This window comes from Ovis canadensis, chromosome 15 (genome assembly GCF_042477335.2).
Source record: "Ovis canadensis isolate MfBH-ARS-UI-01 breed Bighorn chromosome 15, ARS-UI_OviCan_v2, whole genome shotgun sequence".
Taxonomy (NCBI): Eukaryota; Metazoa; Chordata; class Mammalia; order Artiodactyla; family Bovidae; genus Ovis; species Ovis canadensis.
The window spans coordinates 46,945,327-46,963,835 of NC_091259.1; the positions used below are offsets into that span (position 1 = coordinate 46,945,327).

The 18,509-nt window shown below is 41.0% G+C and overlaps 1 protein-coding gene and 1 pseudogene across 2 annotated transcripts in view; one reads left to right on the top strand and one right to left on the bottom strand.

Annotated features, from left to right (window-relative positions):
* The window catches only part of FAR1 (fatty acyl-CoA reductase 1), a 76,210-nt gene extending 58,093 nt beyond the window's left edge, over positions 1-18,117 (bottom strand). For both annotated transcript variants that reach the window (XM_069554330.1, XM_069554329.1), the window contains exon 1: positions 17,770-18,117. The gene's annotated coding sequence lies outside the window, so the exon portion shown is untranslated. The remainder of the gene's footprint in view (positions 1-17,769) is intronic.
* Positions 2,324-2,723, top strand: LOC138420598 (small ribosomal subunit protein eS24 pseudogene; annotated as a pseudogene).
* Positions 18,118-18,509: the final 392 nt, after the last annotated feature.

The window sequence follows — 18,509 nt, forward strand, 5'->3', positions numbered from 1 at the left end:
AAGTGTCCAACAAATGATGTCAGAGGGCTCAAAAATCCACCCTTAGATCATGCTAATTTGAACATGCATCTCAAGAAGCAGCATGTAGCTTAGATACACCTGCAATGAATATTGATTACCTCAGCTTTTCCCTACCAGCATTCACCTTTCCCCATGCCTAATACCACCCTGCTTCTTTATTCCATAAAGACTACAAACCCCTTGCCTTCAAGGAAGTGAATCTGAGATCTGTTCTCCTACACCTCCTCACTTGGCTGCCTCCTGAATAAACTCCTCTACTGCAAACCTTTGGGTCTGTTGCAAGCATTTTGGCCTACTGCATATAAGGCAAATGAACCTGGTTTAACAATACATTTAATCCATGTCTGACCTATTTCATAGGAAATATTTAAGCCGCCTAAAATGCCTTTTAAAAACACAGCCCATGGGTCTCATATTTTAAAGTACAGATGATTCTTGAATAACACAAGTTTAAACTACATGGGTACAATTATGCACAGATTTTTTTTCAATAAATGCATACTACAGTACTGTATAACATAGTCGGTTGAACCTGAGGATCCAGAATCATAGAGTGCTATTTCTTAGTCTGACTCTTGGCAATCCCGTGAAGACTGTAGCCCACCAGGCTCCTCTGTCCATAGGGATTCTCCAGGCAAGAATACTGGAGTGGATTGCCATGACCTCCTCCAGGGAATCTTTCCAACCCAGGGATCAAACCCAGGTCTCCCACACTACAGGCAGATTCTTTACCATCTGAGCCACCAGGAAAGCAAGCCCACAGATACAGAGGGCCAACTGTAAAATTACACATAGATTTTTTTTTACATCCATGAGGACTGGCACCCCCACTGCTGCTCCAGGGTCAACTGATTTTGCCTAACAAATAATCTCATTCACTTAATAAAATTTTCATTTCCCCATATTCACTTAACTGTGAATTTCTAACCAGTAGATTTCTACTTGGAGTTGACATACTTGCAGCCAAAAACAACCCAATTCATTCTAGTTAGACTATTAAGAGGACTCATATTGTAAGTGAGCATACATTTTCTTTTAAAATTTTTGATAGACTCTCATCTAGAGGTATATTGAGAACGACTAACATCTTTTTACTATATTTTAATAACTCTAGAATCTTTATTTATATAAAGATTAAAGATTAACTTTAAAAAAATAACTCAAGAGTCTTAAGTCTTTTGCTTAAGACTCAACATAAATGAAAACCTCCTCTGTAAGTGAGCTGTAAACAACAAAAAAAGGGCGAAAATCCAAACTCAAAATGTACAAGTTGATAAGAATAGTGGGTTCCTTTTTGCTTTCAAAAATTAAGGCTTACAAAGCATTTTTCCCACAAACAAAAGAATAGCTCTAGCATCTTGGTTTTCAATAAAAGATGCTAGTGTCTAACCCTGTTGTAAGCACCCATTGAAGTAAATATAATGGCCACTCTGTTTGCCTACACAGATACTGATGCCAATATTTAACTCTCTATATCCAATTTTCCCCAATGTCTAGGATACTTCTCAGTAAGGAATCTCAGTAGGTTCATCAGTCCTTAGGGCACTACACAACTATTTTGAATACTGACATTGCTGTGTTAAGCAGGGCACTTTAACAAGTTAAAATGGCTCATTATCCTGGAAAATTACACATTAAGAAAAATCAAGACTCATAATTCCTTTGAATTATAAAAATTAAACACAAAAACATCTTTAAATATCAAGTTTTACTTCATCAGAGAGGAAATGTTAATTTTACAGCATTAAAATTACCAGCTGACAAGAAAACAAATTTTTCGGCAACACCCATTTTCTGTCCTTTCTGTCCCTTTCTTTCTGTACCAGTAGGGTAACATCTCTACCATAAAGCCTACAGAAGAAGGACTGTGCTCTTGTTAACACGTCTGGTCAAAAGCAATTCCACTGCTTGCAAAAACATGCATTCAATTCCATTCTGGGAGAAAACAATTCTTAAAAAATAATCTCCAAAGTCACACATGATTTTTCTTTAGATCAGTAATTGTGCTACAGGCTCTCCTTACCTTAATAAAAATATTTACATGTTAAGACATGTAACTTCTATCCTAATACTTTCAAACTCAGAAAAGTGAAATACCGTATACAAAGATATCCTAATATTTCAAGTGTATTACCAAAGATAAGATTTCTTAAACATCTACAAAACAGAGAAATCAAAATATCCTATTTTGCTTAAAAATTCATGAAAGTTGTCTACCTGAAAGTTGTCACAATATACCTAAAATTAATATAAAAATATTTCACTCTTTTCCTCTCTGGCTGCTTTAAGATCAGTAACCATCATGAATGAAACAGTAATTCTCCAGACCAGGGAGTTCATGACCAACCAAAAACAAATTGTCATCAACATCCTTCACCCTGGGAAGGCAAAAGTAGCTAAGATAGAAATTTAGGTAAAACTAGCCAAAATGTACAAGACCATTCCAGATGTCATCTTTGAATTTGGATTCAAATCCATTTTGGTAGTGGCAAGACAACTGGCTTTGGCAGGTTTTACAGAAAGAAAAATGAACCCAAACATTGACATGCAAGATATGGCCTATATAAGAAAAGACCTCAAAAAAACAGCAAAAGGAATGAAGAACAGGATGAAGGAAGTCAAGAGGACTGCAAAGGCCAACCTTGGTGCTGGCAAAAAGTGAGCTGGAGACTGGACAACAGAAGGAGTAAAGATTCTGCAGTGACTGTGCAAATTTTTCATGAGGTGATTAATAAACTAAGAATGTTTATGTGAAATAAATATATATACACACTTCAAATTATTCAGCAAAATTAACTTTAACAGGAAAATGTTCCAGGTATACCCTGATCATTACATGTAGACTACACACAAGTTTATCCAAAGAACTGACTCAGGCAGATTACTAATCATGTACCCTATGTGGTCTAATTTAAAGCTATTGAAGCCTATTCATGAAGATTAGTAATTTTAAGAACAAGATGACAGAATCAGATATTTCACTGGTTATAGAAGTAGTCAGACTTTGTTTAAAAGAGTTTTATTTAGTCTGATTATGATAGCAAATGTCTTTAACAATATAAAAGTGCTTTGAAGATCCTGCTATATGCTGTATTTCCTGTTTCTCTTGTGTCATTTTCTTATGAAGCCGCCTCAATCTGTTCCCAAGGCTGAACTTAAAAACAGGCTCTACTCAGCCAAGGCAGCATTTTCCAAATCGTGGTAAATGGGACTGGGAAACTGTACATTTTAGCCCTAACCAGGAGAGTTACAAAATACATTAGCACATCAAAGACCTACAAAATGTCCTGAGGTAAAGAAACTCAGTAGACCTCTTTGAAAACCTGCTGCTAAGTCACTTCAGTCCTGTCTGGCTCTGTGCAACCCCATAGACGGCAGCCCACCAGGCTCCCCCGTCCCTGGGATTCTTTAAGAATACAGTCTCTCAGAAAACCTCCTATTGAGACACAGAACTTCAGATCCAAGTAAAGGAAAATATCTCAGATCTTCAAAGATTTTCAAAGGGAGGAAAGGAAGCCAGGTTGAAAGAAGCTGGGGGAGGCGGAGGAGGGGGCAAAAAGGTGGCCTTACAGACGTCTCCTGCCACCTGCAGATACCCAGGCGTTATGGGACTTTACCCTGGGCCTCCACCCTGGGCCTCCAGAGAAGCGAGGACTGGAACTCAGCCCTACCGGAAATCAGAACCAGAATTCGAGTTCTCTGCCGAGAGGAGGTGATCAGTCTCCAACCCTCAGCTCAGGCTGAGGCCCTTCAATTCCTGTGTCCAGGACCAGGGGACTAGAAAAACGGGGAAGAGTAGAAAGGGTTAAGGAGAGGAAAGAGAGAGGGAAGGGGAGAGAGGTCAATATAGTCTCTTGTTCCTTACCAGTCGGGGCACTCTGGCCAGTTGTCTGTGTCAGGAGGAGACCAGGGACAAAAGGGTCCCAGTTGTCTAGGTCTGGTCCATTGGCAGGCAAGCTGGCCCCTGAGTACCCCGAGTGGTCAGGATGTCAGTGAAGAAGAGTCCCCACCAGAATTGCCATTTGTTGCAGGAAAGGGAACCCCTTCCAGGGCCTGAAACTGGGCTCTTGTCTAACACTAGGAAATGAATTGCCCAAGGAGACACATGTGCTGACAAAGCAAGAGATTTTATTGGGGAAGGGCGCTCGGGTGGAGAGCAGTAGGGTAAGGAAAAGCCTGGCCTTTCACAAATTTCCAAACACAGCTAAGTAAGCAAAGTGCCTGAGAGGCTCATTGATTACCACATCAGCCTTCTGAGGCAATGACTGTACAAACATGAGCCAAACCTCCCACAAACTACACATGATTTAGAAAGCATGACCTTCCATTGATCCTCAAGACTACTTCTGAATAAACTATAAAGACAGTTATTAAGAGTTGCAAAAATGAGTATGCTATTAGAATGTACCAAAGACTTCAGTTTGTACCCAATTACTAATTCTGGATGCTGCAACTCAATGCAGCAAAGCTTCTACCAAATACACACACTCAAAACATGGAATTCTGTAATTTTCAAGAGGAACAATCAATCATCGTTAGTGAAACTGTGTTGTCTTTAGCTGGTTATGGTTTTTAATTATAATTATTCTTATTCCTAATTAAAAATTACCATTAGTTGAACTTCATGCTTCCCTGGTGGCTCAGAGGATAAAGCATCTGCCTGCAATGCAGGAGACTCGGGTTCGATCCCTGGGTTGGGTAGATCCCCTGGAGAAGGAAATGGCAACCCACTCTAGTATTCTTGCCTGAAGAATCCCATGGACAGAGGAGCCTGGCGGGCTACAGTCCACAGGGTCGCAAAGAGTCGGACACGACTGAGCGACTCCACTCACTCAATAAACCTGTAGAATGTGTTACACAGTTCCATCACCAGTTTATTTGAGACCTACCATTTTCTAGCTAGTCTAAACTTTAAGATAAGTATATTTTTTTGTCATTCAATTAGGAACCATCCATATTCCTAACTGCTGAAGAAAGTTCCTCTCCTGCAAAATGCTTATACCTTGACAATTTAGTTGCTATTACTCCACTAAAAAGAAAGAATTACTGAGCTACAGAATGACCCAGCTACAGGGCTGGGATTAAGAGAGCTGGAGGGTCACTGTTCTAAAAGTCCTCACCTTAGCTATGGGGCCACTAATGTACGGGCAGGTCTTCTCCCTGGTCACCATGTCCACACCAACCAAATATGGCACAAGGACTTGGAATCAGGGCCCTTCGTGGAAGTAATAATAACTTCTCTCATCTTGAATGTCAATGATCCCTCTAGTCTCAAGTTTTGGGTAGGAAGCTTCCAGGAAGGTCTTAAAACAACTTAATCCCATAACGAAGTCTCTTCTCAAAAATTTTTTCCTGGTCTATCTTTAAAACTTTCCAGGTTCTGCTCTCTGATGACTGGGGGAGTGGGGTGAGAGAAGTTGGGGCAGGGGAGGGGTTGGGGTTCAAGAGGGAGGGGATATATGTATCATTATGGCTGATTAACGTTGCTGTATGGCAGAAACCAACACAACATTGGAAAGCAACTATCCTTCAATTTTGGCAAAAAAAAAAAAAATTGCCAGGTTCATATGTACAGCTTGCAACAAAATGCTGTCAAGCACAGAAAGATACAGAAAAAAGGAGGGAAGTGTTTGATGATTTGGGGGATTCTTACCTTTTTCTAGCTCTGAAAATGACTTAATGCTTCTAAGAAGCCTACCCTATTAAGCTTGTAACCAAAGGTTAGGGATTAGAACACATACAGCAAAGTAAAAATATCAGAGTTTAAAAATTCAGAGAATTCTTGGTCAATTTATCAATTGAGCATCAAAGTCCAAAGCTAAAAACTCTAGTTGTTAAGATATCTCCTTCTCCAGAAACTGAGGTCCACAATGAAAAGAGTCAAGATAGTAAGAGCAACACTGCACCTGACCTTGGGCAAGTCAATTAAGTGCTCTGATAATCCACAGAATTTACTGAAGAGGAGGCTAAACCACTGATGGAATCCTCCTCTAGTTCTCAAAGTCTAGCTATTACCATGTATTGGAAGATGCTATTTCCCAATAACACATGAGATACTCAGAAAATTATTAACTCAAATGGGTCACAAGGGTTATCACTTTAAAGCCATACACCCAATATTCATTGATCTTCAAACAATCTATGCCCTGCTCTGCAGAGTCAAATGTCCCATTTAGCAGCTAACTGATCTGTTCCTATCTCCTAAGGATTCTGCTCATGTTGCTGCTGCTGCTGCTGCTGCTAAGTCACTTCAGTCGTGTCCGACTCTGTGCGACCCCATAAGGGCAGCTCACCAGGCTCCACCGTCCCCAGGATTCTCCAGGCAAGAACACTGGAGTGGGTTGCCATTTCCTGCTCATGCTAATACCCATAATTATGATTATATTGGGTTAGCCAAAAAGTTCACTCAGATTTTCCCATAAGGTGGTACAGAAAAACTGGAATGAACTTTTTGGCCAACCCAATACTGTTAGCTATAATTCACAAGTTTTTAAAACCCTATACTTCTCAGAAATGTATTTAGGACTATCCTTCAAACTAGATGCACAATAAACACTTATGATCTCAGGGCTCTACTGAAAATTAATCCTTTGTCAGATTAATATATGTTTCTAAGCCCCTGTGTATCATATCTAGGAGTTTTTTAACACAAATGTGAACATCAAAATACTTTTAACAGATCATTTCCACCACAGACCTGAACTATTTAAGAGAAACAAATTCAAAGAAGTTTTTTCTTTACCTCCGAAAAAGCAGTATTTATGTATTTATTCATTCTTTTCTTTTCTTTTTTTTATTTATTTTTTGTCTTTCATAGCTTTTTTTTTAATTTTAAAATCTTTAATTCTTACATGCATTCCCAAACATGTGCCCCCCTCCCACCTCCCTCCCCATAACATCTCTCTGGGTCATCCCCATGCACCAGCCCCAAGCATGCTGCATCCTGCTTCAGACATAGACTGGTGATTCGATTCTTACATGATAGTATACATGTTAGAATGCCATTTTCCCAAATCATCCCACCCTCTCCCTCTCCCTCTGAGTCCAAAAGTCCGTTATACACATCTGTGTCTTTTTTGCTGTCTTGCATACAGGGTCGTCATTGCCATCTTTCTAAATTCCATATATATGTGTTAGTATACTGTATTGGTGTTTTTCTTTCTGGCTTACTTCACTCTGTATAATCGGCTCCAGTTTCATCCATCTCATCAGAACTGATTCAAATGAATTCTTTTTAACAGCTGAGTAATACTCCATTGTGTATATGTACCACAGCTTTCTTATCCATTCATCTGCTGATGGACATCTAGGTTGTTTCCATTATTTATTCATTCTTAAGTCATATTCTATCTCATGTTAATTCAGGATGGACAACAGCCATTATATAAAGTTCCATACACTTATTCCAAAATCTTTCATAAAATCATTGCTACATACTCATTAAATTGGCTTGTTCTTCCCCAAGAATCCAATTAAGAATGGGTCTTTTAAAAACTTAAGCATTTGCATAATGAAATTTATAATTTCACTCAATAATGAAAAACACTTGTTTGTAACAGGTCAGGAGCACACAGAAATAAATTTAAGTTGAATTTTACGAGTATGCTGTCTGCCTAAACATTAAAGAATGAATTATTAAACCAGAATCTCTATTATACAAACACTCAAAGATATCTGAATGTTTAAAAAGGCTTATCAGCCCCCTGAAATTATATTAAAAACTGTGCATATGTGTATTTTTTCTGAGGAAAAGAGATAGCACAAAGATATGAGGAGATGCTCAAAGGGGCTTACGACCTTTGACTAAAACTACATTATGGGAGATATTTTAAAATGTTAATTTTCAACTAATAGTTCCAAGTTTTTAAATCAATACTCCAAAATAATGATACAGTGGTATGAATTCCTTACATTCAAGAAGGGGTTCTCAAGTGACTGCCATGTCAACAGTTTTTGGCAAAAATTCCATAAAGACAAGAATGACCTAGAGGAGATATTTCAAAGTAATCTTAAAACTGTCAAATGGTTAACATTTACACATACACATATCACACACCTCACCAATGTCATTTCCCATTTAGAATCTCTAATCCAGGCACATGACCTGATGTTACTATATTCTGTTTTATATACAAACAGTCAAGTCTCTCCAACTACTTATCCCTGTCATACAGCAAATTACATCTAATTTATCTTGCTCAAAACACTATAACATACAAATCTCAAATATATTTACATGAAGGAATTTCCACTTCAGTTAGATTAGCATGTCCACTGTTATACTTATCAAGCCATACAGTAACAACTGGTAAAAATGTCTAGGACTTGCTTCAAAATTTAAAAGGCAGGGGGGTGGGGGGCAATGAGTGAGGATACAGATAAAAAAGATTCACCACAAGCTGAAAATTGTTAAAGCTGGTGATATGCATGTATAAAAATATATACAAAGAAGAAAGCTCTTGAATCTGTCTTTAAGAAGCTCTCTATTCTACTAGAACAAATAATTTCACAATTTGTATGGAAACACAAAAAACCTTGAATAGCCAAAGCAATCTTGAGAAAGAAGAATGGAATTGGAGGAATCAACCTGCCTGACTTCAGACTATACTACAAAGCTACAGTCACCAAGACAGTATGGTACTGGCACAAAGAGATCAATGGGAAAAAGCAGAAAGCCCAGAGATAAATCCACGTACCTATGGACACCTTATCTTTGACAAAGGAGGCAACAAAATACAATGGAGAAAAGAAAATCTCTTTAACAAGTGGTGCTGGGAAAACTGGGCAACCACCTGTAAAAGAACAAAACTAGAACACTTTCTAACACCATGGTGGTGGTGGTGGTTTAGACGCTAAGTCATGTCCAACTCTTGCAATCCCATGGACTGTGCCTGCCAGGCTCCTCTGTCCATGGGATTCTCCAGACAAGAATACTGGAGTGGGCTGCCATTTCCTTCTCCAGGGGATCTTCCCGACTCAGGAATCGAACCCAGATCTCCTGCATTGCAGGCATATGATTTACCAACTCAAAATGGATTAAAGATCTAAATGTGAGACCAGAAACTATAAAACTCTTTGAGGAAAACATAGGCAAAATACTCTCTGACATAAATCACAGCAAGATCCTCTATGCCCCACCTCCCAGAGTAATGGAAATAAAAACAAAAATAAACAAATGGGACCTAATTAAACTTCAAAGCTTTTGCACAACGAAGGAAACTATAAGCAAGGTGAAAAGGCAGCTTTCAGACTGGGAGAAAATAATAGCAAACGAAACAAGTGACAAAGAATTAATCTCCAAAATATACAAGCAACTCCTGCAGCTCAATACCAGAAAAATAAATGACCCAATCAAAACATGGGCCAAATAAATAAACAGACATTTCTCCAAAGAAGACATATAAATGGCTAACAAACACATGAAAAGATGCTCAACATCACTCATTATTAGAGAAATGCAAATCAAAACAGCAGTAAGGTACCATCTCACGCTGGTCAGAATGGCTGCCATCAAAAAGTCTACAAACAATAAATGCTAGAGAGGGTGTGGAGAAAAGGGAACCCTCTTACACTGTTGGTGGGAATGCAAACTAGTACAGCCACTATGGAGAACAGTGTGGCGATTCCTTAAGAAACTGGAAATAGAACTGCCATGTGACTCAGCAATCCCACTGCTGGGCATACACATGGAAGAAACCAGAATTGAAAGAGACACATGTACCCTAGTGTTCACTGCAGCACTGATTACAACAGCTAGGATGCAACCTAGAAGTCCATCGGCAGACAAATGAATAAGGAAGTTGTGGTATGTATATACAATGGAATATTACTCAGCTATAAAAAAAAAAAAGCATTTGAGTCACTTCTAATGAGATGAATGAAACTGGAGCCTATTACACAAGTGAAATAAGTCAGAAAGGGAAACACCAATGCAGTGTTTTAACACACATATATGGAATTTAGAAAGACAATAATGATGACATTATATGCAAGACAGCAAAAGAGACACAGATATAAAGAACAGACTTTGGGACTATGTGGCAGAAGGCAAGGATGGGACCATATGAGAGAAAAGCACTAAAACATGTATATTATCATATGTAAAACAGATGACCAATGCAAGTTTGATGCATGAAACAGGGCACTCAAAGCTGGTGCTCTGGGACAACCCAGAGGGATGGGGTGGGGAGAGAGGTAGGAGGGGGTTCAGGATGGGGGGAAACCTGTATCCCTGTGGCTGATTCATGTCAATGTGTGGCAAAAACCACCACAATATTGTAATTAGCCTCAATTAAATAATTTTTAAAAAAAGAAGCTCTCTGTTCTATCATGCAAGGCAGCCTTCTTCAAACTTTGTATTTTTATGTTTGCAATTTTCCATAATATAAAGTTTAAAGAAGTCTGCCTTGCCTATTAGAACAGAGAGCTTTTTAAAAACAGATTCAGGAACTTTCTTCTTTGTACATCTGCCCAGTAAAGAGCAAATACTTACTTTAATAAACTAATTTCATTCTTTATGTGAAAGAGAGCAGTATTACTTCTCAATGAAACCTCAACAACTCTGATGATATTTTATTTAAACGATTCTTTTATTAACCCAAATAAAACATATTCATAACTACTTACTGTTTACCTACTTTCTCAGATAGTCTGTCTTGAAGAAGATATAAAAAGTAATTGATACTCTCTAATGAACCAAGAATCTGAAAATACCCTCAAGGATCCAGGGGAAAATGGGCAGGGAAGGAAGACAGTGGATGAAGAGAAAAAAAAGTAAAAAGCAACAAATACAGTTGTTTAAGAAAAGGCTTTAAGGCTTTCATATTTTTTAATAAGAAAAAAGGCATACAGTTTTCTTCAAGCTAGATAGGTCTTTTAAGTTCCCCTTCTCATCCTCTTCTACAGATGAGGAAGCTACAGCGCAGAGAGAGGAAGTGACTTGCCTCAAGTTACACATCAAGTTGCTAACAAAACCAACATTAAAATTCAGATCTGCTGATTCACAGTACAATGTAAACTTTCTGTATCAAAATTTTTTCTTCTACACTATAATATTCACTACCTGAAGAGAATGACTATTTTATTATTAATATGCACTTCAATTCTGTATTATTTACTGAAAAAAAAGGAATAGACTAAGTAAAGGTGGAAGACTGGGAAGAAAATGCAAAGAAACTGCTAAAACGGTTAGACACAAAGACTACATCCACATACCACACTTCCTTCATTCTGAGACACATTTGGCTTTAAGACATAGTATCCATTTCACATTTTTTAAGAAATATAGACACTGTAAAATTTTCATTTCAAAAAATACTAAAATGTGAAACCATACACCTCTAAAGCAATAAAATATAATGTACCCTCTAAGACACAAAAATCACTGTTATTTAAAACCCTATGTCACAAGGCACAAACACACAGAGCAAGAGTCCCATCTTCAAAGGTAAGGAAAAGTTACTAAATACCTAAAGCTATGTGGCATTCTTTTCAGTCATATGTATTAATAAACAATAATCATCTCATATGTATGAGCTATGGGACCAGGAAAGCAAACTTTGAATCTCAGCCCTGCCACTTAGCTCTCTGGAATATGGAAAGTTACTAAATTCTCTGAATCTCACTCTCTTCATAAAATGAGATATCCACCTTAGAGAACTGCACGAGAATTAAATGCGGTATTAATAATTTATTTAAGGAGCATAGTACAGTGGATAGATGAAATAGTTTCCTCCTACAATTCCTATGCGCCAAATGAAATTAAACTAAAAACTACATCCCATTCTTGACTTACAAGGTTGGAATAAATCTATACTAGGACAAATATTTCTAATTTGCTTTGGAATGATTATTTGATAAGAAAAGATAATTTTCTTGAAATGTATCTCATTTCTTCTTCAAATTGGGAACAGAAAACATGACAAATTGTAAGTGTTTAGGTTAAATTTGTAAAATATGTAAACTCAGCACTTTCATGTAGCTATATTGCACTCAATATGCAAGCAAGTTTGGAAAACTCAGCAGTGGCCACAGGACTGGAAAAGGTCAGTTTTCATTCGAATCCCAAAGAAAGGCAATGCCAAAGAATGATCAAACTATCGCACAACTGCACTCATCTCACATGCTAGTAAAGTAATGCTCAAAATTCTCCAAGCCAGCCTTCAGCAATACGTGAACCGTGAACTCCCTGATGTTCAAGCTGGTTTTAGAAAAGGCAGAGGAACCAGAGATCAAATTGCCAACATCTGCTGGATCATGGAAAAAGCAAGAGAGTTCCAGAAAAACATCTATTTCTGCTTTACTGACTATGCCAAAGCCTTTGACTGTGTGGATCACAACAAACTGGGGAAAATTCTGAGAGAGATGGGAATACCAGACCACCTGACCTGCCTCTTGAGAAATCTATATGCAGGTCAGGAAGCAACAGTTAGAACTGGACATGGAACAACAGACTGGTTCCAAACAGGAAAAGGAGTATGTCAAGGCTGTGTATTGTCACCCTGCTTATTTAACTTCCATGCAGAGTACAGCATGAGAAACGCTGGACTGGAAGAAACACAAGCTGGAATCAAGATTGCTGGGAGAAATATCAATAATCTCAGATATGCAGATGACACCACCCTTATGGCAGAAAGTGAAGAGGAACTAAAAAGCCTCTTGATGAAAGTGAAAGAGGAGAGTGAAAAAGTTGGCTTAAAGCTCAACATTCAGAAAACGAAGATCATGGCATCCGGTCCCATCACTTCATGGGAAATAGATGGGGAAACAGTAGAAACAGTGTGAGACTTTATTTTTGGGGGCTCCAAAATCACTGCAGATGGTGACTGCAGCCATGAAATTAAAAGACGCTTACTCCTTGGAAGAAAAGTTATGACCAACCTAGATAGCATATTCAAAAGCAGAGACATTACTTTGCCGACTAAGGTCCACCTAGACAAGGCTTTGGTTTTTCCTGTGGTCATGTATGGATGTGAGAGTTGGACTGTGAAGAAGGCTGAGTGCCGAAGAACTGATGCGTTTGAACTGTGGTGTTGGAGAAGACTCTTGAGAGTCCCTTGGACTGCAAGGAGATCCACCCAGTCCATTCTGAAGGAGATGAACCCTGGGATTTCTTTGGAAGGAATGATGCTAAAGCTGAAGCTCCAGTACTTTGGCCACCTCATGCGAAGAGCTGACTCATTGGAAAAGACTCTGATGCTGGGAAAGATTGGGGGCAGGAGGAGAAGGGGACAACCGAGGATGAGATGGGTGGATGGCATCACGGACTCGATGGACGTGAGTCTGGGTGAACTCCGGGAGATGGTGATGGACAGGGAGGCCTGGCGTGCTGCAATTCATGGGGTCGCAAAGAGTCGGACACGAATGAGCAACTGAACTGAACTGATACTGAACTTATACTCTAAGCCTATTACAAACCCACTGAAGAGAGGAACCATAAATCCACAAGTGGGAGCAAGGAAGGGCTACATGTAGGTTTAGGGAAGGCCAAAAAGATAGATAAAATGACTCAGTGTGTGATCTGTAAGGGCTGGTTTCCTCAACTTTAAGTTTATTCATTAGACAATGTTCAGAAAAGCCAAGACCATATATCTATGATTCAGAGTGCTTTAGTAACTGGATCCTTCAGATTAGGCAAATGTACAGTTTCCGGTTGTTTCCAATAATAATTCATTTTCAAGATGGAACTGTGCCCACCAAAGTGGCTCATATGCAGCAGACACTGAAACAAACCTATCTTCCTTCCTATCCCAAACATAGACTGCTAAGTCGGTTCAGTCGTGTGCGACTCTGTGTGACCCCACAGACGGCAGCCCACCAGGCTCCCCTATCCCTGGGATTCTCCAGGCAAGAATACTGGAGTGGGGTGCCATTGCCTTCTCTAAACATAGACTAGGCCACCCACATATTCCCTCACTATTAGTTCATTTTAGTTGAACAGTTTCCCCCTACTAATTATAAAAATAACAATGCTTGTTTTTATAAGCTGGAAAAATACAAAGAGCATCAGCATTTTTAAATTATCCATCACCTTACCAGCCAATAATTAAAATATTACAAAGGGACATACCAACATTTTTCCTATGAATTTGACCATAATTGTGATCATACCAAACTTTAAATTTGTATAGAGCACTTCCACTAAACACAATTAACTACCAGCCTTTATCTAAATGTCTTTATTTTGGCTTTCTTGAGATTAAATTCACACTAGTTTTTTCCTTACTTAACTCAATGGTTTCCTCTCAATCTTTGTTCTTCCGAGTCTCTTAGCTACATATTTTGCTACTGATAACTTCCTCTTTAGTATAACTCTATCTTAAGTTTCCCTAAACAGTATATTCCTCAATGTCTACAAAAGTCTCTCCAACTAATCTTTTTCTATTTCTTCACTGGCTGTCTTCTGTTAACTTCTGACAATCTCTAAAAATGGTCCAGGCCTGACCTTGAATTTGCTTGCCAACTTTGAATCTCCAGCACTTAACACAATGCCTGGCACAAAGTAGGTGTTCAATTCACATTCGCTTATTGCCTTTGCCAACCCTGACCTGCCACTTACTAGCTGTATGACTTTGGTTAAATTAAATCTCTCTGAACCTCAGTTCTCTCATCTATAAAGTAGGGATAATCAAAGGAAGATAAGGCTTGGAAAGTTCAAAATAGCTTCTGGCACATAGTAGTACCCAATAAATTTTGCTATTAATATCAACATAATCTAGCACAGGAATCAAAAATATTTATTATTATATAAGCTTGAACACTAAATCTAACTGTGAACAATCCAACTTACTTTCACTATATTCTTCTTACCACAGCTATCAAAAAATATTCTTGTACTCATTTCTTTATTACCATCTCCAAGCCATCATTAAGTATTCTAAGTTCTCTCTCTGTAGCCACCATACAAAACCATCATTTATCAATTAGTCTATAACAAGACTTAGTTGATTTCCACACCCTGAAATCAAATCTAATTCCTTAAAACCATTTTTAATTTGTCACTCTTGCCCACAGTTGCTTATAACATGTCCATACTACTGGAATATCATCCTGCAATAACCCACACCCCAACTCCTAGTTCAAAAGATGGCTCAACATTCACCTCTTTCAGGAAACTTTCCCTGATTAATTCCACACCACTCAGATTACTCCTCTGCTCCCAGTCACCTCAGCACCTCAGCACTTAGGTATTCTGTTATACTAAGAGTAAAATGTGATCAGTAAATAGCATTACCAACTTCCACAAAAGTATTTCTACATCCTAAAGAATGGTCCATTACCTACAATGCTTTGTTGATGTGGTTAATAAAGAAACATACAACAAATGCCCTCTTTGGTTTTCATCCTTAACACTATATCATTTTATGTTGGTAAGTGAATGAGTGAAAGTCGCTGAGTTCTGTCTGACTCTTTGCAATCCTGTGAATTATACATAGACAGTCCATGGAATTCTCCAGGTCAGAATACTGGAGTGGGTAGCCTTTCCCTTCTCCAGGGGATCTTCCCAACCCAGGGATCGAACCCAGGTCTCCCACATTTCAGACGGATTCTTAACCAGCTGAGGACAGGGAAACTCTATGTTGGTAAAGTACTTAATTCTTCATAATCCTTTTGCCCTACCCTCAAGCAGTAATCACCTTCTCCTGCTTAAATCCAATGGAAATGCATTAATGGACCATTTCATTTTCTACTACCTTTTCTCTTCTCACATCCCCAAATAAAAATTCGAAAGCTTTAAACAGTAAGGCAGTAGCAATGATATCAAGTTAATCTTCCCTCTAAGTGAAAAGAACTTTGAACCTATCTAACTACAAAACTCTTCCCAAGGCTGAACAATTTCCCAACAACCATGATACACAATCAAATTCTACATCAAAATGCTTGACTCTTATACAGCAACAGGATTATTTGTGTTCATTCTTACTGTAAGAGATATTGCTTATATATTATATTGCTTTTATATTCTTATATTGCTTTTATATTACACAGACAGTTGAGAAACTCCCTTGCATGGCAGAATTTCTTAAGTATCCTCTCGTGTTCTCTTTAAAGCAACACATTGGATTAAATGATTCCTCACTATCATCCAATCAAAAGCAAACAATAATTGTGCCATTGCTTCTGGGAGGATGAGTTCCCGCTGAGGCAAAACAATGAGAGTTCATCAACAACAATGAGTGTCACAGGGGTTGGAGGAGGGTTCGGGAGGAGGACAATTACCCTCAGAGGTGAGAGTTAACAAGTCTGAGCGTTTGGCCACAGATGGCAAATAGATGGGGAAACAATGGATGGAAAGAGTGAGAGACTATTTCCTTGGGCTCCAAAATCACTGCAGATGGTGACTGCAGCCATGAAATTAAAAGACACTTGCTCCTTGGAATAAAAGCTACGGCCAACCTAGACAGCATACTAAAAAGCAGAGACATTACTTTGCCAACAAAGGTCCGTCTCGTCAAAGCTATGGTTTTTCCAGTAGTCATGTATGGATGTGAGAGATGGACTATAAAGAAGGCTGAGGGCCAAAGAATTGATGCTTTTGAACTGTGGTGTTGGAGAAGACTCTTGAGAGCCTCTTTAACTGCAAGGAAATCCAACCAGTCAATCCTAAAAGGGCTGATGCTGAAGCTGAAACTCCAATACTTTGGCCACCTGATGCGAAGAACTGACTCATTGGTAAAGACCCTGATGCTGGGAAAGACTGAAGGCTGGAGGAGAAGGGGACATCAGAAGTTGAGATGGTTGGATGGCATCACCGACTCGATGGACACGTGTTTGAGTAAGCTCCGGGAGTTGGGGATGGCCAGGAAAGCCTGGCATGCTGTAGTCCATGGGGTCGCAAAGAGTCGGACACGTCAATAACTGAATGATGAAAGACTGAACTGAACTGAAGTGAGCTGTGAATGAACCTACTGCCCTGGCTTTCTGACTCCTACCTGATCAAATGGACAGTTATTCTTGCTGACTTACTCATAAAAGATCCACATCCTTCAGCTACCACACATAAACTTACATACTTCAGCTACCACACATAAACCTATCTCCTTTGCTGCCTGTATACTTTCTCTTAACTGGCCTCCTCATCTTCTAGTCAAACAGCGTGCACCCACACCTCACCTAAAACCTTCGCCTCTCAGTCATCTTCCGGCTTTAGGAAGTGCCTCGTACTCCAGACCCACGTGTCCCACGCCTCTCCTCCCTTCACTCCCAGTTGATTTCCTCCCAGTTTCTGTCAATGCCGACTTCCGAGAGGCCAAACACGCGCCTTGGCTCCGCACCTTCTCCGAGGACTCCCTTTTCTGAGCATCACCCTATTCCCATCACTTTCTTCGTCCCCAGATCCAGAAGCCTTCCATCACAGGCCTCCTTTCACTGCCACCCTCGAGCGCACAAATCTGCTCTTCCGTTAACTATCCTGCCCCACCTTCACCACCTCTACGCAGCTTCCCCGCCCCAGGCGGCGCCCCCAGGCTCCGCGTCTGCAAACCAGGCCCCTCCCTACGGCTCCGCTCTGGGTCCTGGCCCTCCAGAGGGCGGTGGCCCCGGCAAGCCGCGCGGAGACCATCCAGCAGAAGCTTGCACCCCCGGCTCCGGGCAGCAGAGGGTGGGGGTTGGGGTTGGGGCGGGGGCGGGGCGGCGGGTACTGCTCCCGCCTCAACCGGGCCTGACTCCACAGCTCCCAGAGCCGCGGCCCGGGCCAGGCGAGGAGGGGCCCAAAGCCCGCCTCTCCCGCCTGGGGTTCCCGCCTCTCACCTAGTCGCAGAGGCTCTGGCCTCGCTTTCCTCCTGACCGTCCAGCGAGGGCTCAGCCGCCGTCGCCGTCGCGCTCTCTTCACTCGCTCTTCCACCGCCCCCGGCCGGCTGCTGAAGAGCGGACTGGTAGTGGCGAGCCCATTGGCTGTGGCCCGTACTCGCGTCAGCCGGCCCCGACCCGGACCTCGGAATGTGACTGGCTGGCGTGGCGCCTTTTCTCCAAGTCTTGTCCTGATTGGCTCTCCCGCGCCCCTTACCAGGGGACCGCTCACCCTCCTCCGGGTTCTGGCCTCCCACCCCCTCAACCCCGTTTCCATCCGGGCGGGAGGGGGACGCGAAGGGCCAATGGGAGGGCGGAGAGAAGGCCGGGAGGTGGACTCTGCAGCCGGCCAGCCCGCGGGGCAAGTTCAGCCAATGGGCGCTCCGCCCACGTCCCGGGCTCAGGGGCGCCCCCGCTGGCAGCTAGTGTTCCGGCGGGTCTCGCCCACGGCCACGCCCGGGCTGCCCGTCGCCTGGAAGCGGCACCGGGTGGAAAGGCTAGGAAGATGAGGCGAAGCGGGTCCGAGGGACCGCGGGTAGCCATTGTGGCGTGCTCCAGCACTGTCTACGTGAGGCCCAGCGCTCGCCTTGGCGAGGCTGGTTCGGGTCGGTTGAGAGCCGAGCTGCGGCTCTGTGGTTCCCTAGAGCCTCCGCGAGGTGCTCTAGAGAGAGGGAGCCGAGCGTACGTCTCGTCCAGCCCCG